At 39.8% G+C, this 15666-nt stretch overlaps 1 long non-coding RNA gene across 1 annotated transcript; it reads right to left on the bottom strand.

Moving 5' to 3' along the window:
- Positions 1-6641: 6641 nt before the first annotated feature.
- Positions 6642-7965, bottom strand: LOC121858689. Its single transcript, XR_006087487.1, has 3 exons — positions 7840-7965; positions 7219-7311; positions 6642-6702 (listed from the first exon to the last, which is right to left on the bottom strand). It is a non-coding gene; the product is annotated as an uncharacterized LOC121858689 (long non-coding RNA).
- Positions 7966-15666: the final 7701 nt, after the last annotated feature.

The following is a 15666-nucleotide window of genomic DNA, read 5'->3' as shown; positions in this document are numbered from 1 at the left end:
CATAGTTGAGAAAGGTGAAACAATATATTAAGGGGAAGGGATAAGGAAGATGTGCTGGGATAGGGCAGCCCGAAGGCTTTTTTGTAAGTTAGCCAGGAACTCTTTGAGGTGGTGAGACATCATTGATAAGAGGAATGCACAGCATACCCAAATTATTGTAAAGATACAGTGTACAAGACACCAAAGTTAAAAAGATATAAAGATATACAGTTGAGTCTGGTTTTACGGGGTTTTGGTTAACGCGTTTGGTCATTTACACGGTGCCTTGCCAGAATGAAATGCTTTAATTACGCGGTAAATTTGGTCATTTACGCGGGAAGCAGCGCAGGCAGGGTGCGCACAAGGTCGCCCAGTCATCAAAACATTACCCAGTTTTTCACCCGCCACCCACCACAGCCGGCCCAAGTCATTGATAGTGATAATTATGGTGAGGATATGGACTTATATGGACTTTGGGGAGTTTGACAAAGAGGCCCTGCAAGCCTCTGTGGTGGATAGTGATACAATTGATACAAGTGATACAGGTGAGGGCCAATAATCTGCCCTCTGCCTCGGAACCAACCGCCTATCCCCGTGTGCCCAGCCATCTTTTCTATTAATGTAAGTGTTAGAAAACCTAATATTATTGATATTTCTCTTAATTATTAATTGTTTGTGCATACCATCATAAAGTTAAGATAATATTTTTACTACAACATAGTTGTGTGTCGTCAAAAAGTGGAGTTGGGGGTCGGCCCAGACTCTATTTCAATTAATCCCATATGTTATGATATTCACTTTACGCGTTCCTCACTTTCCACGGCACCCTGTGGGTTACATTAACCGCGTAAAGTGAGGATTGACTGTAATAGTTGTGAGGACATTTTGGACAAGGTAAGAGACTTGCTGTGTGTTGGTCTGCTGGCAGGAGCAACAGGTAGGCACGGCTTATAGCACTATTTTACCCTCACTTATATATCAAATTATTGTATGGCAATAATTATTATTCAATATATTTAGCAATGGTTTTACTGTATAAATTTGCTTCAATTTGACTAACAAATTATAAATATAATATAATATTTTGAAGGGTTCTAAAATAAAACAAAGTTCTTCTGGCCCCAGAATATACTACATATTATTTTATTGATAACTTTAAACTATTGTAACACAATCGACCAAGTAGAGATAGGAACACGTAAAATTAATGATAAGGAAGATAGAACATGATTAAATAATAAATCTATTTATTAAGAAAACCAACAGCTCAACGTTTAACAGTTATGATACAGTTTAGGTATCAGGTATAGACTAAAAAATTTTTATCTAACCTAACCCAATTCAACCTACATCATTATATGTCAATAAGAGAAGTGGGACATCTTGGAGTATCAGAAGATAATAATGGAGATAATGATTAAGCATTTAACATTTAAGTTATTATGTAATGACTAGTGTAATAATGCCCACAGCCATCCTGTCCATAATCCCATTAAAATCGTAGTAAAATCATAGACGTTCTCCGCAGCTAACGGTCAAATACCCTTTGGATATTTGCCCAGCCAGCACAGTCAAATAACACCTTCATAACTTGTACTGAGCCACTATTGGGTAGTGGTGGTGGAGTCACTTAGTACCAGAGTACTGTGTTTATATTTGATTCATATTATCCACTAATAATGTCATATATGGCAGAGTCGTTAATAAATAATCTTGGCCCTCTTGATCGTTGAACAGGCCCCCCCACTCGGCTATAAATCTGACAATGGGTCTTGCAGATAATTTACGATTTGATAAACAGCAACGCCAACAAGAAGTCATAACTAGGGAGGGAAAATAAAATATAAGAACATAAGTTTCACTCATTAACCAATACTACTCAAAAGAAATTGGAAATGTATTTAAACTCATTATGGGATTTGATTCCAATAATATAATTCTCATAATTTATAATGTGCATAGAATAGGTTTAAGATCCTACTTAACCAAACGAAAAAATAAATAAGGGATTTGTGGAGATAATAGACTCATGAATCTGGATAGTAAAGCCTAAAAGAAAAAAACACAATCAATTTTATATACCGGTATATGGTAATAAAACCACCAATGTGAGGCTCTGTCATTTATTGACAAGTTAAGTACAGTATTACCGGAGTCAGTGTTTATTGGTTTAAGAGCGGACAACAACACAGGCTGCCACGTCATATTTTTTGGTAGATTGTTTACAGTAAATAGTTAATTTCTCTGTGTCAAAGAGCGTGGAGACATCATTTTAGTGTCACATGATCAGTTCTTCACCGTGTTTTACCCCGTACTCTCTGTCATCTTTCATGTCCTGCCCATTACAGGTGATTTATGTTCATAGAGAAGAGATAAAAAAATACTGGTATTTATAATTAAAATAAAAAGTTGTGTTAATTTTTATTAGTTAATATGATATTATGTCATTTGTTGCCACCCAAAATTTTTTGATAATTTTATGGTTGCAATCAGTAGTTTTGACCATTCTAAAACACTTTTCTTCTATGGCATTTCTGTCACAAATTAAGTTCTGTATAAGTGAGATATTTTACATTTTAGTTGCTGGTTTGTTAACCAATCAGATCTTGGCATAGTCCATCTGTTAGGCTAGTATGGTTTAGATTAGGTTATATATTCTATACTGGTGCAATCAATACAGTATACTTATATACTAATGCAAATTAATTACATACACTGTACACTCTTGTCCTATATGTTCGTAGGAAATGTCAAATTTTCCCCTAAAATCAAAACTTTTTAATTTATAAATTTGTACCAAAAAATTTCAAACAATAGAATCAAATCTATATAACATTTTACATCCATCAAGCATAATTTCAACTTCCAAATGCTTGGTGGTAACAAGTGAAATTTGACCATTAATACTACATCATCCACAGAACAACTGTGGATAATATGAATCAAATATAAACACAGTACTGTGGTACTAAGGGACTCCACCACCACAAGTTATGAAGGTGTTATTTGACTGTGCTGGCTGGCCAAATATCCAAAGGGTATTTGACCGTTAGCTGCGGAGATTGTCTATGATTTTAATGGGATTGTGGACAGTGGGCATTATTACACTAGTCATTACATAATAACCCAAATGTTAAATGCTTAATCATTATCTCCATTTGTATCTTCTACCAGTACTCAAGATGAACAGAACCCAGAATTAGTCTATAGTTTAATTATATTATATTAATAATTGATACAGTAAAACCATTGGTAAATAATAATTATTGACATGATATATAAGTGAGGGTAAAATAGTGCTATAAGCCGTGCCTACACAGCAAGTCTCTCACAACTATTATAAGGCTCTCTCTCACCCCTGCACACTTATCATTCACACTAAAACACAAATGAGTCCTCACAACACAATATTACACCAACACAAACCAATTTTCTTCACAATATTTTTCGATGCTGTGTTTGCATGGAGGAGGGCATGGCACACCACACCCTTCTTCCCAACCACACACTCTTCCTCCCATCCACACCCTCTTCCTCCCATCCACACCCTCTTCCTCCCATGCACATCCTCTTCCTCCCATCCACATCCTCCCATCCACAAACACTACCTCCCATCCACACACCCAAAAGGTTGGGTGGATGGGAAGGGAGTTGGGATGGGTAGGTATGTGAGTTGGGTTGGAGGGGAGGTGGTGTAGGAGGAGGGTTGGGTGGGAGGGAGGGAGGGAGGGTGGGTGGGGTGTTTGGGAGGGAGTGTTGGGTATAAGGAAAGGTGTGAGAGAGGGTGAGTGTATGGATGGGAGTGAGGGTGTGTGTGGGAGGTCCTCCCATACACACACACCCTCACTCTCTCACACACCCAACCTCCCACCTTTAATGTGTGTGGATGGGACTAAGGTTTTCTCATTTCTTTCAGATTGTGCGCCTCCGAGGTGAACGTCTGACTGGTCAAGAACGCCTCCAAACAGGTAAAGTACTTATGACAATATATAATGTCTATATGCAAGTATTTATGAATGTTATGTTTTAAAGTTTTTTGTATTCCAGGTTTGTTTGTGTGGCTGACTGGACCTACTACAAGGTGCTTCTTGGAGGTAATAAAGGTAAAGTTTTTCAAGTTATAGTTGATAGCACTAACAGCACCGTAGTTAGACGTAGAATGCACAGTAGTAACTCCGCCTTGTTCAGTCGAACATGCCGGTCCCAAGCCCAGATAAAGGAAGAGGGCTACTGCAGTGTTGTATCTACCATCGCCACCTAACAAACTTACATTATAAATTGTTCTGAAAAAGGTAATATGTTCTGTCAGCAACATAGAAAAAAATTACATATGTACTGAACATTGTGTACTATGTTTTTATATCTTTGTAGATAGGTAATACAAAATAAAGAATTGAATATACAGTATATTTTTTATTTTCATATGTATACACTACACATTTATTGCAATATACAATAACAGTCCAGAAGCTGATACAGAAATACAAAATATCCTTGGTCATATAGCCTGGTTTTATACCTGCACTGTCTAGGTACAGTATATATCAATTTACTGGCTATTCCTGCAGTCTTATGTTCTTAAACCTACATTACCAAATATTAGCACAGAAGAAAATCAGAGAAAACTTGTAATGATTGGCAACATCACTAGATATCTTTCTCCCGTGTCCCAAGAAATCACATTACAGTACCACTACCATTATTATTTCTCGGCAGATACATCAGTGATGGTGAGTCCGTCACATTACCAGCGGTTGTGGATTTCTCAATTCAACCTTTATATTGCAGACTCCACATAAGGCGAGTTTATTTCACTAGACCTTAAGGTTTTATAAAGTATCTTGTCAGGTTTTGGTCCTACACAAAATTTAGCTTTAGATAATAATGGAAGTCTTGTACTTTGTGAATAATTTTGGCCAGGCACAGTACAGATATATTTCTAAATTTATCCAAGTTACCAAGTCTTTAGGGAGCGGGGTGGTGGGGGGAGAGGAGAGGGGGGTTCATAAGTTGTTTATTACAATTTTACAAGATTTTTTCTTCTATATTTTCAGGTAAAACACTTCCATTCAGCAATTGGTGTGCAGTGTCCAGATTGTCAACATTTAGTAAGTAAAATTCTTACTGTACTTTACTTTCATTTACTGTATATACACAATACTTTCAAATTAATAGCATGTATGCAATAAAAAATGTTCTTTACTGTCATGGCCGATAAATTTCAAAATGAACACGAGACGCCCGTTCTCTCGGTAAGGTTGTCAAAATTTGGTCCGAGGCGTCGGTAACTTAGATGCATTATTTGTGCCATCTGTGGGTATCTAGTAGTTTTGATTACATGTACCCAATAGGGCAACACATGGGCATTAGTTTGTAACAGTTATACGTACAATGAATGGCACTTTGATGTCAATTGGTGATAATTATATGTAATTAATGTATATATCATGTTCTAAGTTACCCAGAAGCCATCATGTGGGTGTATCCAAGTTGATCACTTTAGTTCATGTTTCAGGTATAGTTTACAGTTCTACTGTACCTGTGGTTTATTTAGATCATTATCATTCAACTTCGGAATATGAAACGTAAAGTTCATTCAATATTTATGTATTTATTTATTTATTTTGTTATACACAGACATTGTAGGAGTACAAACCATTACAAACACCTCCCAGTGCAAGTGCCTCTACCACTACAAATGCCTCTACCACTACAAACGCCTCCCCCGGTACAAACGCCTCCCCCGGTACAAACGCCTCCCCCGGTACAAACGCCTCCCCCGGTACAAACGCCTCCCCCGGTACAAACGCCTCCCCCTGGTACAAACGCCTCCCCCGGTACAAACGCCATCCCTCAACAAGCCACCAGAGGCCTTCTCACACTGAACAACAATTACATATTACACTTAATTTTACAAACCACTAAGAGAAATGGATCCATGCGAGATATTCAAACCTCTCACAATCCGTTTGATTGATGTCCGTGTATCTCGTTGTACACCTTGCTGATACTTCACCTGTGGACGAAAAATATACAGTATTATAAAATGGAAATTTTTTGCAACCACAACAAAACTGTGACTACCACTGTAGTTAATAATGCTACTGTACATAATGTATCTTGCTATTTTTAATACTTTGTGTGGCTTTAATCAAGGTTCACTCCTACAGTCTTGAATGCATTAGTACAGTACTTTAAGTATTTCCTCAAGTTTGGCTAAATTATAACAAAAATATTTCCATAATACTTAACTTTCACAGTACACTATTCTTACAGTAGTGTACAGAACACCAATTCTGTTCTTTCTTAGTAAGGTGGTAGTATCAAGGTGTGGGATGCTAGACAGTAGTGGTCACCTTGTTGTGTCTGGTCCATCTATCTTGTACACCAACCACCTGCAACATGATTATATTTGTTTTTAGATACTCTACATCTGAATTAATTAAGCTATTTTATATCACAACCAATACACAATATTGAGGTTAACTTGTACTGTATGTTCTTAAATGCACTATTTTAAGTAATATATCAAGTTTTGCTAAATTATATAATAAAGGTTTCAGTAATACTTAACTTTTACATTGCAGTACACTATTCTTACAGTAGTGTACAGAACACCAATTCTGTTCTTTCTTAGTAAGGTGGTAGTCCTCAAGGTGTGGGATGCTAGACAGTCGTGGTCACCTTGTTGTGTCTGGTCCATCTATCTTGTACACCAACCACCTGCAACATGGTTTGGATTTAGATCAATCTTAATTAGCCTTAATGTATTACTACCAATACACCACATTTACTCCAGAATTTCTTGGAATCTAAACTTGCATTCTCATATATATGTGATATATCCATACACTCAAACACCCTCCTATATCACCTTACACAGGAGCATTGTCCTTCTCACTTTTGGCTGCAGCAGTCTTCATCTAGGCATCATCCCCCACATGCCTTCATAGTACATGCTATTTTTTGCATCACATTTTTAACATGCACTCCATTCACCATTGCTTGAGCACACCACCATCCATGCACGAGCGCCCCCACTGTACGAGGCACCCACCCCCACTGTACGAGGCGCGCCCCCCCTCCCCCATTGTACGAGCGCCCCTGCACTGTACGAGCGCCCCTCCACCGCCCAATGCTCCTCCTTTCCAACCCTTCACACAAAGTAAGTCCCTCCTCTCGAGTCTTACTTCCAGTAGTTTTAGGGGATGGCCATACTAAGATACATAAGTAATTTACCTAAGAAGGCTGAAGTAACATGCTGGGTGTTACATCTTGCTCAAGGTGTCGGTCACTTCCTCTACATTGGCATTCACGTACGTCAGCTGTCACCTGCAACATGTTTAAAGTTGTAATTTATGTACAATGAAGTTTAAACATACAATTTCCATCTACCACCAGACTACATGTACTTATACTGTCCCCAATTGTTTATTTAAATACCTTATCTACAAAAGATCTTATTTTAAGTTGCATTAGTGTTTTAGTTTTCTTGATACCTCAACAACTAACATTTACCACAACAATAGTATAGCCAATCATAACAAGCCTTCATCACCAATACTGCTACACTACTAAATCTCTCCACACTGCTTCATACACAACAGTTTACCACTGTTCACTTACTGAATCCTCCCTCCCACCCCTCAAGCCCCCTTAGGTATTCCCCTTGACAACTTGGTCACATTTAGCTTGAATGAAAAACTTTACCAACACACCTGCTCACCCCATATGCCAATACACAAGCCATATTGTCCCCCCCACCCTAATTACAACAAGCCACACCTACACAATGTTTAATGATTTCACAAGTCCCACAAGCTTCCCTTGCCTAAATAAAACTCAGTAAGTTGACTTTACCTGTTCTGGCATTTTAAGTTATTTCTCCTTAGGTTCAGTATGATGTTACTTCTGGCCAGCTTAACCTGAGGAGAAAGTCAGTACAGTACACGATTAGATTTTGAAAAGGAAACTGCAAAGTACGCAAGCTATTGATTTTTAATAATTTAAACAAGTGAAATTTTTTAACTTTCTGAATTCATGATCAGTTAACTTGTGGCAAATTTTAAGTTACATTCTATAATATATTTGTTATCCAATATATAAACTATATAATAGGTAACTTAATATTTGGGTTAGTCTAGATTAGTTACATTTAATCTATGTTAGGCTGATTAGGTTAGTTAATTTGTTAGTTAAAACCCACCTACTAACAACCAGCTTTACTTACTATTAATCACATTACTACTACTAATGCTCACCAATACTGTAACTAATTGCCATTTAGTCCTGTACATTTTTATAGCACTTTATTAAGCTTTCCCAAATCTCTGCAGCTAATCTTAATTTGACTCCCAGCTCAGTTTATCTAGACACAGCTCTCCAGAGCCCGTTGTAAAATTGCAGTTTCGTCGAATATGCCCTCGTAGTTTAGAAATTCGTTTATCCTGTGTATTTTGGGTCGATTCAATGAAATGTGGCCTTTATTTCCAGGGGAAAGCACCCTCTTTAGAATTATATCCCCCCCCCCAAAAAAGCATGGAAATCTTTAAAACTCCTTTCTGACATTCTTTGCTCCCTGGTTAAAATGGTGTTAGAAATACTCCAATAAGGAGATCTAAAGGTTGGGGATGGTTAAAAGTCAGGCATGTACTGGCCGAAACTGCAATAATACCGAGCCCTCCAACACACACACAGTCCTCCAACACACACACACACACACACAGTCCTCCAACACACACACACACACACACACACACAGTCCTCCAACACACACACACACACACACACACAGTCCTCCAACACACACACACACACACACACACACACAGTCCTCCAAAACACACACACACACACACACACACACACACACACACAGTCCTCCAACACACACACACACACACACACACACACAGTCTTCAACACACACACACACACAGTCCTCAACACACACACACACAGTCCTCCAACACACACACAGTCCTCCAACACACACACACACACAGTCCTCAACACACACACACAGTCCTCCAACACACACACACAGTCCTCCAACACACACACACACACACACACACACAGTCCTCCAACACACACACACAGTCAGTCAGTCAGTCACACACACACACAGTCCTCCAGAGCCCTCCAACATGCACAGTCAGCCAGGTCCCACACACACACCCTCCACTGCCCCAGTGTAGGAGCACAGTGTTGAGTGGTTTATTGGCTGACCATACAGTAATAGTCAAGATAATATGTGAAGTAACTTAACTGATGAGGCTGAAGTAACATGCTGGGTGTTAAATGTTGCTCAAGGTTCTGTCACTTCTCCATTGGCCTTCAAGTACACCAGCTGTCACCTGCAACATGCTTAAAGTTGTAATTTACGTAGAATGAAAATTAAACTTGCAACTTCCATCTACTACGTGTACTCACTGTCCCCAACTGCTTACATAAACCATTACCTCCACACTAAAACTATAGCATTTTTAGATCTCATGTTGTTTTCCCGACCTCCGTAAAGTGTCATTAATGCAAGAACGAATGTAAGTGTCGCCAAGACCAACACATGTGGTAACTCCAACGAGAACCAGGCCAATAAGGTAAGAAATAAGGGATTCCAACATATGGTGAGAGTCAGTTAGATTAGGTCCGGTTTATGTTTTTATAGGGTTTTTTTTTTTTTGCATTTTGCATTCGCCGAGCCAATATTTTTTTCGGAAAACACCTCACCAAAACAATCTATAAAAAACGACCAATTTCCGACGGAAATGGAGGTCATAACCGATCTAAACACAAATGCGCTAATATTATTTTGTTTTACTTTCTAATTGTTGTGTACCTTTTTTCACCAGGAGACAACCAAGGAACCTCCAGGTTACGTTACGTTACGTTGTTAGGTTAGTTATGGTGCTTTTTGGTTGTTGACCAATGGGTTTTTCCGATTGTAAAATCCATGGTTGTCCACTTTTAAAAAATTACCAGGAACCTTAATGTTACGGGATTTAATATATACTGTATTCTGAAACGTCTCGCCCTCTAGCCTAGCCTAGCCCCGCCCCGCCCCCTGCCTCACCTCACGTTGCCCGGCTCCCTACCTCGCCTCGCCCGGCTCCCTACCTCGCCTCGCCCCGCCCCTTCCCTCGCCTCGCCTCGCCCGGCTCCCTACCTCGCCTCGCCCGGCTCCCTACCTCGCCTAGCCCGGCTCCCTACCTCGCCTCGCCCGGCTCCCTACCTCACCTCACCTTGCCCGGGTCCCTACCTCGCCTCGCACCGCCAGGCTCGCCCCATCCCTCGCCTCGCCCCATCCCTCGCCTCGCCCGGCTCCCTCCCTTTGCCTCGCCTCGCCTTACCCAGACCGGCTGGCTCCCTCCCTCCCTCCTTCCTTCCTTCCTTCCTCCCCTCCCTCCACCCCACCTCACCTCCCACGTGCCCGGCTCCCCGCCTCACCTCGCCTCGCCCCGCCAGGCCCTCCTCACCACGCCGGCTCCCTACCTGCCTCACCCCGCCCGGCTCCCTCCTCCTCCCTCCTCCCTGACTCCCTACCTCACCTCACCTTGCCCGGCTCCCCTATCTCACCTCGCCTCGCCAGGCTCCTGCCTCGCCCCGCCAGGCTCCCTCCTCCCTCTCGCCTCACCCCGCCCGGCCTCCCTCCCTCCCCCACCCCACCTGCCTGGCTCCCTACCACACCTCGCCTCGCTGCTCGCTCCTGCCCCTCGCTCCCTCCCTCCTCGCCTCACCCCGCCGGCTCCCTACCTCGCCTCACCCCGCCCGGCTCCCTCCCTCGCCTCACCCCGCCCGGCTAGAACCCGTAATAAATTGTTTCAACTCCCAGAAATCGTAGCTAAAGAGAAAGCAAAGAACTAGCCAGTAAAAAATACATCTTAATTCCGCAAAAAATACTTATATTTGTGTTAAATCTAGTCAATGTGGCGCAGTTGTCAATGGTGAATACAGTGGTGGTGATGAACTGCGCAGTTGTTGAGTTATGACCACCCGGCTCCCCCATAAGTGTGTTGGGCTTCGAAGCAAGAAATAAAAAATAAATAAAACAGTAATCTAACCCAATCTGGTCATTGTACTCACTTACTGGTTAATTATTACCTAAATACTGATGAACGGTTTACGCTCGTTACTCACTACCGGCTCATAGTTTAGGCTCGTTTGTCATGACTCATTTGGCGGTATATTTGCCTAAAACATTAAGAAATTACTGGTTAGACGTTAGAGAGCCACTTAATATAATACTAAACCATATTAATGTATTTGTTTAAGCTGCACAGTAGGTACCATGGGCCTTAGAGCCCAGTGAAACTTGGGGATACGACCCTATGAGGCAAGTGAACTGTATCAACCGGCCGGCAAGTTTTTACTTAAATCAGCATTTATTACGCCATAATTAAGTATATTAAACACTACCCAAAAGAATAACCATTTCTCTTGGCCATTTTGACTGTAGGCAGTCGGGCAAAAAATTTACACGTATATAAAGGAGACTAGAGGAGCGGCGCTTACCTGCCTGTGATGGGATGATCAGTGGGGGCAGGGGAGGTAAGCGCAGCACGAACAACAGGCTCAGACGCGGGCCTGCACTGCCTCCTGCAGTGGATCTGGAAGTGCCTCAGGGGAGGAAGCTCGTGCCCAGTCCTCCATTAAAGAGCAGGCAAGGGAGGCGGGGTCAGGGTGGGGAGGAGGCCTCCGTCGAGTACCCCGTATAGCATGTTTTATTTATTGATTTTATTTTATTTATTTGTTTTCGTCTTCGTTAAAATCTTCTACAAAGTAATTTAAATCTCGCATAGTAACGGTAATATATGAGTGATAAGATAATTATTGAATTGTTGTTTAAGTACCGTAAAGAGTCGTTCCAGTGCTTGTTTGATAGTTTTGTTTTACGGGGATTAGCTCACCCGGGCACAGGTCGCTGACCCACATCGGGGCCTGGGGGGCGAAAATGTAATAATAATAATAATAATGATAATGATAATAGTAATAATAATAATAATAATCAATCATCATCATCATCATCATCATCATCATCATAAATAAAATTTATGATAAAACGAAATAAAAAATAAAATAATAATGATAATATTAACTGTAATAATAATAATAATAATAATAAGATAAATTAGAATATAATTGATATACGTCATTATTCTAACATCAACAACGATTTATACGATAGAGAATTAAAAATAAATAAATGTTGGCGATATGGCAACATGTATGGGCAGCTGACAGCTACAACATCACTCGCTAGTCGTGTCCAGTACATGGTCAAGATGGAGTGTGCATTATTCCTTAATTTTTGACAATTGCCTTAAAAACTTGATACTCTTTCGGTGTTATATACTGATATAAGTGGAAGTGTTCGGTGTTGTGAAGTGCTGGAGGGCCCGTAACGTGAAGTGTTGTGTTAATATATGGGAAATATTGGTTAAAAGGTGAAGTGACCTGACTCAATGAGATTAGAGGATATTTGTCACTGATGCCAAGTGAAGTGTTATGGGCCCATAACTTGATTGGATTAATGGAAATAAATAGTGTTAACGGAGGTAGTGAACCTAATTGAAGGTTAAAGAAAAATTCACGCGTGGAATCCCTTTTTCTAGTGAACATTAAAAGTACAACGAGGTACCGTAGTGAATTTTCCAAGTGTCCTTTTTGAAGTGAAGTCAATTAAAACATGTGGGAACTACAAGAGTATTCACCACAGTTAACTACACCAGGACTTGATTCACCCTCCGCCAGGAATTTAAATTAAGGTATGATTAAAACTTTGGTTTGGTTAATGTTATGCCATGTATTACAATTGGCACACAGAGCTATTAAAATTGTTATGGGTTAATACGTCTGACTCGCCGCTACCCCTAGCAACAACATCAAATACAATATCTTATCAGTACACTTTACATTCAGAAACATTAAGAAAATCTAACATTAAACCTTACCAACAACTCGAGAACGTATACCAACACACACAGTAGGTTTAGGTCTGGTTTTGTTGGGGTTTTTACTCATGTGTATAACGAAAAACCGTCCCTGCCTATTAGGTTTATGGACATGAAGGTTATGAATGGCCTAAGTAAAACATATTACATTCCTTGCAAGGAACTTTATAAATGCAACTAGAATTAAACAACACAAATACAACTAGCCATTCGTACCAGAAGGTTTGTGGAAAGAAAGTGTTATGAGAATTTGTTGTACTGTACATCTTAGATGTATTTTGTTAAATACATGAAGGTAATGTTTTCTCTTTTTGATGAATAAATTATTCTCAAGAATACCTAATTCAAAATAATAATATAATGTCCTGAATGGTATTTTTGAATTTGGCTTTTACAAGGAATTAGAAAAAGAGCACTGAACTGTAAAGAGGAGTAGCATTAAGAGCCACAGTCCTCCTCTAGCCAATTTACTGGTACTGTATATGCAATGAATAGATTATAATATGATCAATATGCAAGAGTTTCAGACTAGTCCTTGGGTAGTACTTATTACTGAGTTAATGAAAAATACTTGAAAGTCATTCATTTGCCTCACTGTGCAAAAGAGTGTGTATGGTAATAATTAATGTCCCCAATTGGGCTAATAATACATTTTTGTAAATTTGGGCTCCTCATTGGTGCCTTCCTTATATTGTCATGTTTCACCATAGATGGTCAATATGATTTGGTTATTTGTCCTTGATGTTATCATTAAATGCTTACATTTGTTTGAGGAAAGGTTTGTGCTTTGTTTACAGCATTATGCATCATCACTGTTCCTCAAGTTCTAGGTATATGTGTGGATACCATCTAAAATATGCATTAATATACATTATGTATAAAATAACTTTGTTAAGTACTGTATCGTAAAACCTCTGCTAGCCTGAGGAATACGTGTACACAAGTTTGTGGTCACTGTTTTACCAGACGGGATAAGAAAAAATAAAGGAAATTTAAAGAAACTTGTGAATTATGTTTTGATTTTCACTGGTCTGGGCAGGAAGCCATCACCCATTACAGGTGTCGTCCAATGCTTAGTACAGTATCTTTATTAAATACAGTAGAAAAACAATTAATTGTTTCCCATTATTTGCAGCCATCTATCATCTTGTGGTCTGTAGTGCATCAAATTATTCCAGCTGGCTCAGCTGCATTCAAGCTGACAGGACTAGTAGGAATATTTTCGCCCAATTTTCTTTGAAAAAAAAAAGTCCAGAAGAAGGAATACTGTACAGCATTTAGTTTTCTAGTTATCCAGCTAGCAAAGATTTTACTTGGAGACAAAGTTGTTTATATTAACCTGTATCAGAACAGTCCTTAAATTAGTTACTTTAAACATAAGTTGAACTTGATCCTTATTGATGTGAAAGCACATTGCAGTACACAGTATGAGTTTAATAAATGGTGCCTAAACAACAAAGGTGAGAGTTTAGCTCTTCAATCTTCTACGTAAATGACAAAATATACAGTACAGTACAGTACCTGTACTAAATTAAAGTACTCTACTGTGTGCCTGTCCAGGATAAAAGTCTGTATAAGTGAAGATGTTAAGAACTGAGGATCAGTCTTATGGTTATTGTCTCATAAATATAAAATTACTGATAAATTTAGTGAATATTAATTTTCGATCGTTTAATATGATGTGGCTGGAAATGTGTAAATACTCTCTTCATTCGTTATTACCCACAGCATTCACTCCTATAAGAGATGTGTTCTTCCAAAGTTGGGTGTATCTTATCGCTTCATACAATCTAACAAAACGTCCCTCCTGAAATATAACTATGCTGTACTGTGCTTCATATTTACATGCACACACTTGCTTTCAGGATGTCCATTTCCCCCACTTTTATTTCAGCCCTCGCCTTATCCTTCCATCTGGGATATCCCCTCTCCCTACTTCTGTACTATGCTTCACTTACCATTCTACTCATCACTGGAACAGACCCTCTTCCTTATTTATGTTTTTCCTGTTCCTACTATCATGAACATTGTTCTCACACATGCTCTTCATTCTCGTCTATACAGTAATGTTGATTCAATAATTATCGTTGTACATCTCAATTATTAACCACACCCTGCAAAATACAGTGTACTTAGCAAATGCTGCAGCTTCTGAGAATGTGGGTGGAGCGGGTTTATTACTAAGAGCAGAGACGTTACCGAGAACAAATTCTGGCTTGAATGTCATGTACACTAATACTGACACGTTCCTTGATAAGAGGGAGGAGTTTGAAACACTACTAAGAGTACACCAACCAGATATTGTAGGAGTTGTAGAACTGTTGTACAAGAACAGGAGAATCGACCCAGAGGAATGTGAGTTCAGTATTGCTGGATATGACTCATTTACGAACCTAACTCAAGAATCCTGCAGGAGGGGTGTGGTTATCTACGCTAGGCAAGACCTTAGAGCCAGCCAGGCGAGGGTACAGGGAGAGGATGTTTTTGAAGAGTCCAAGTGGTGTAAAATTAAATTAAAGGGAGGGGACTTACTTATCGTCGGGTGTATCTACAGATCCCCGAACTGTGGCCCACTAAATCAAAGGAACTTAAGAACCTTAATAAACAATGCGGCGATGCTCAACCCCAGCCACCTCCTTATCATGGGGGACTTTAACTATGGCGACATCGACTGGAGAAACGAGTCAACCCCGAATGACTTGAATAATCCTGCTACTCTTTTTGTAGAAACTCT

This window comes from Homarus americanus, unplaced genomic scaffold (genome assembly GCF_018991925.1).
Source record: "Homarus americanus isolate GMGI-L3 unplaced genomic scaffold, GMGI_Hamer_2.0 scaffold4723, whole genome shotgun sequence".
Classification (NCBI taxonomy): Eukaryota; Metazoa; Arthropoda; class Malacostraca; order Decapoda; family Nephropidae; genus Homarus; species Homarus americanus.
The sequence above is the reverse complement of the archived record's forward strand: the minus strand, read 5'-3'. Positions and strand labels throughout refer to the sequence as shown.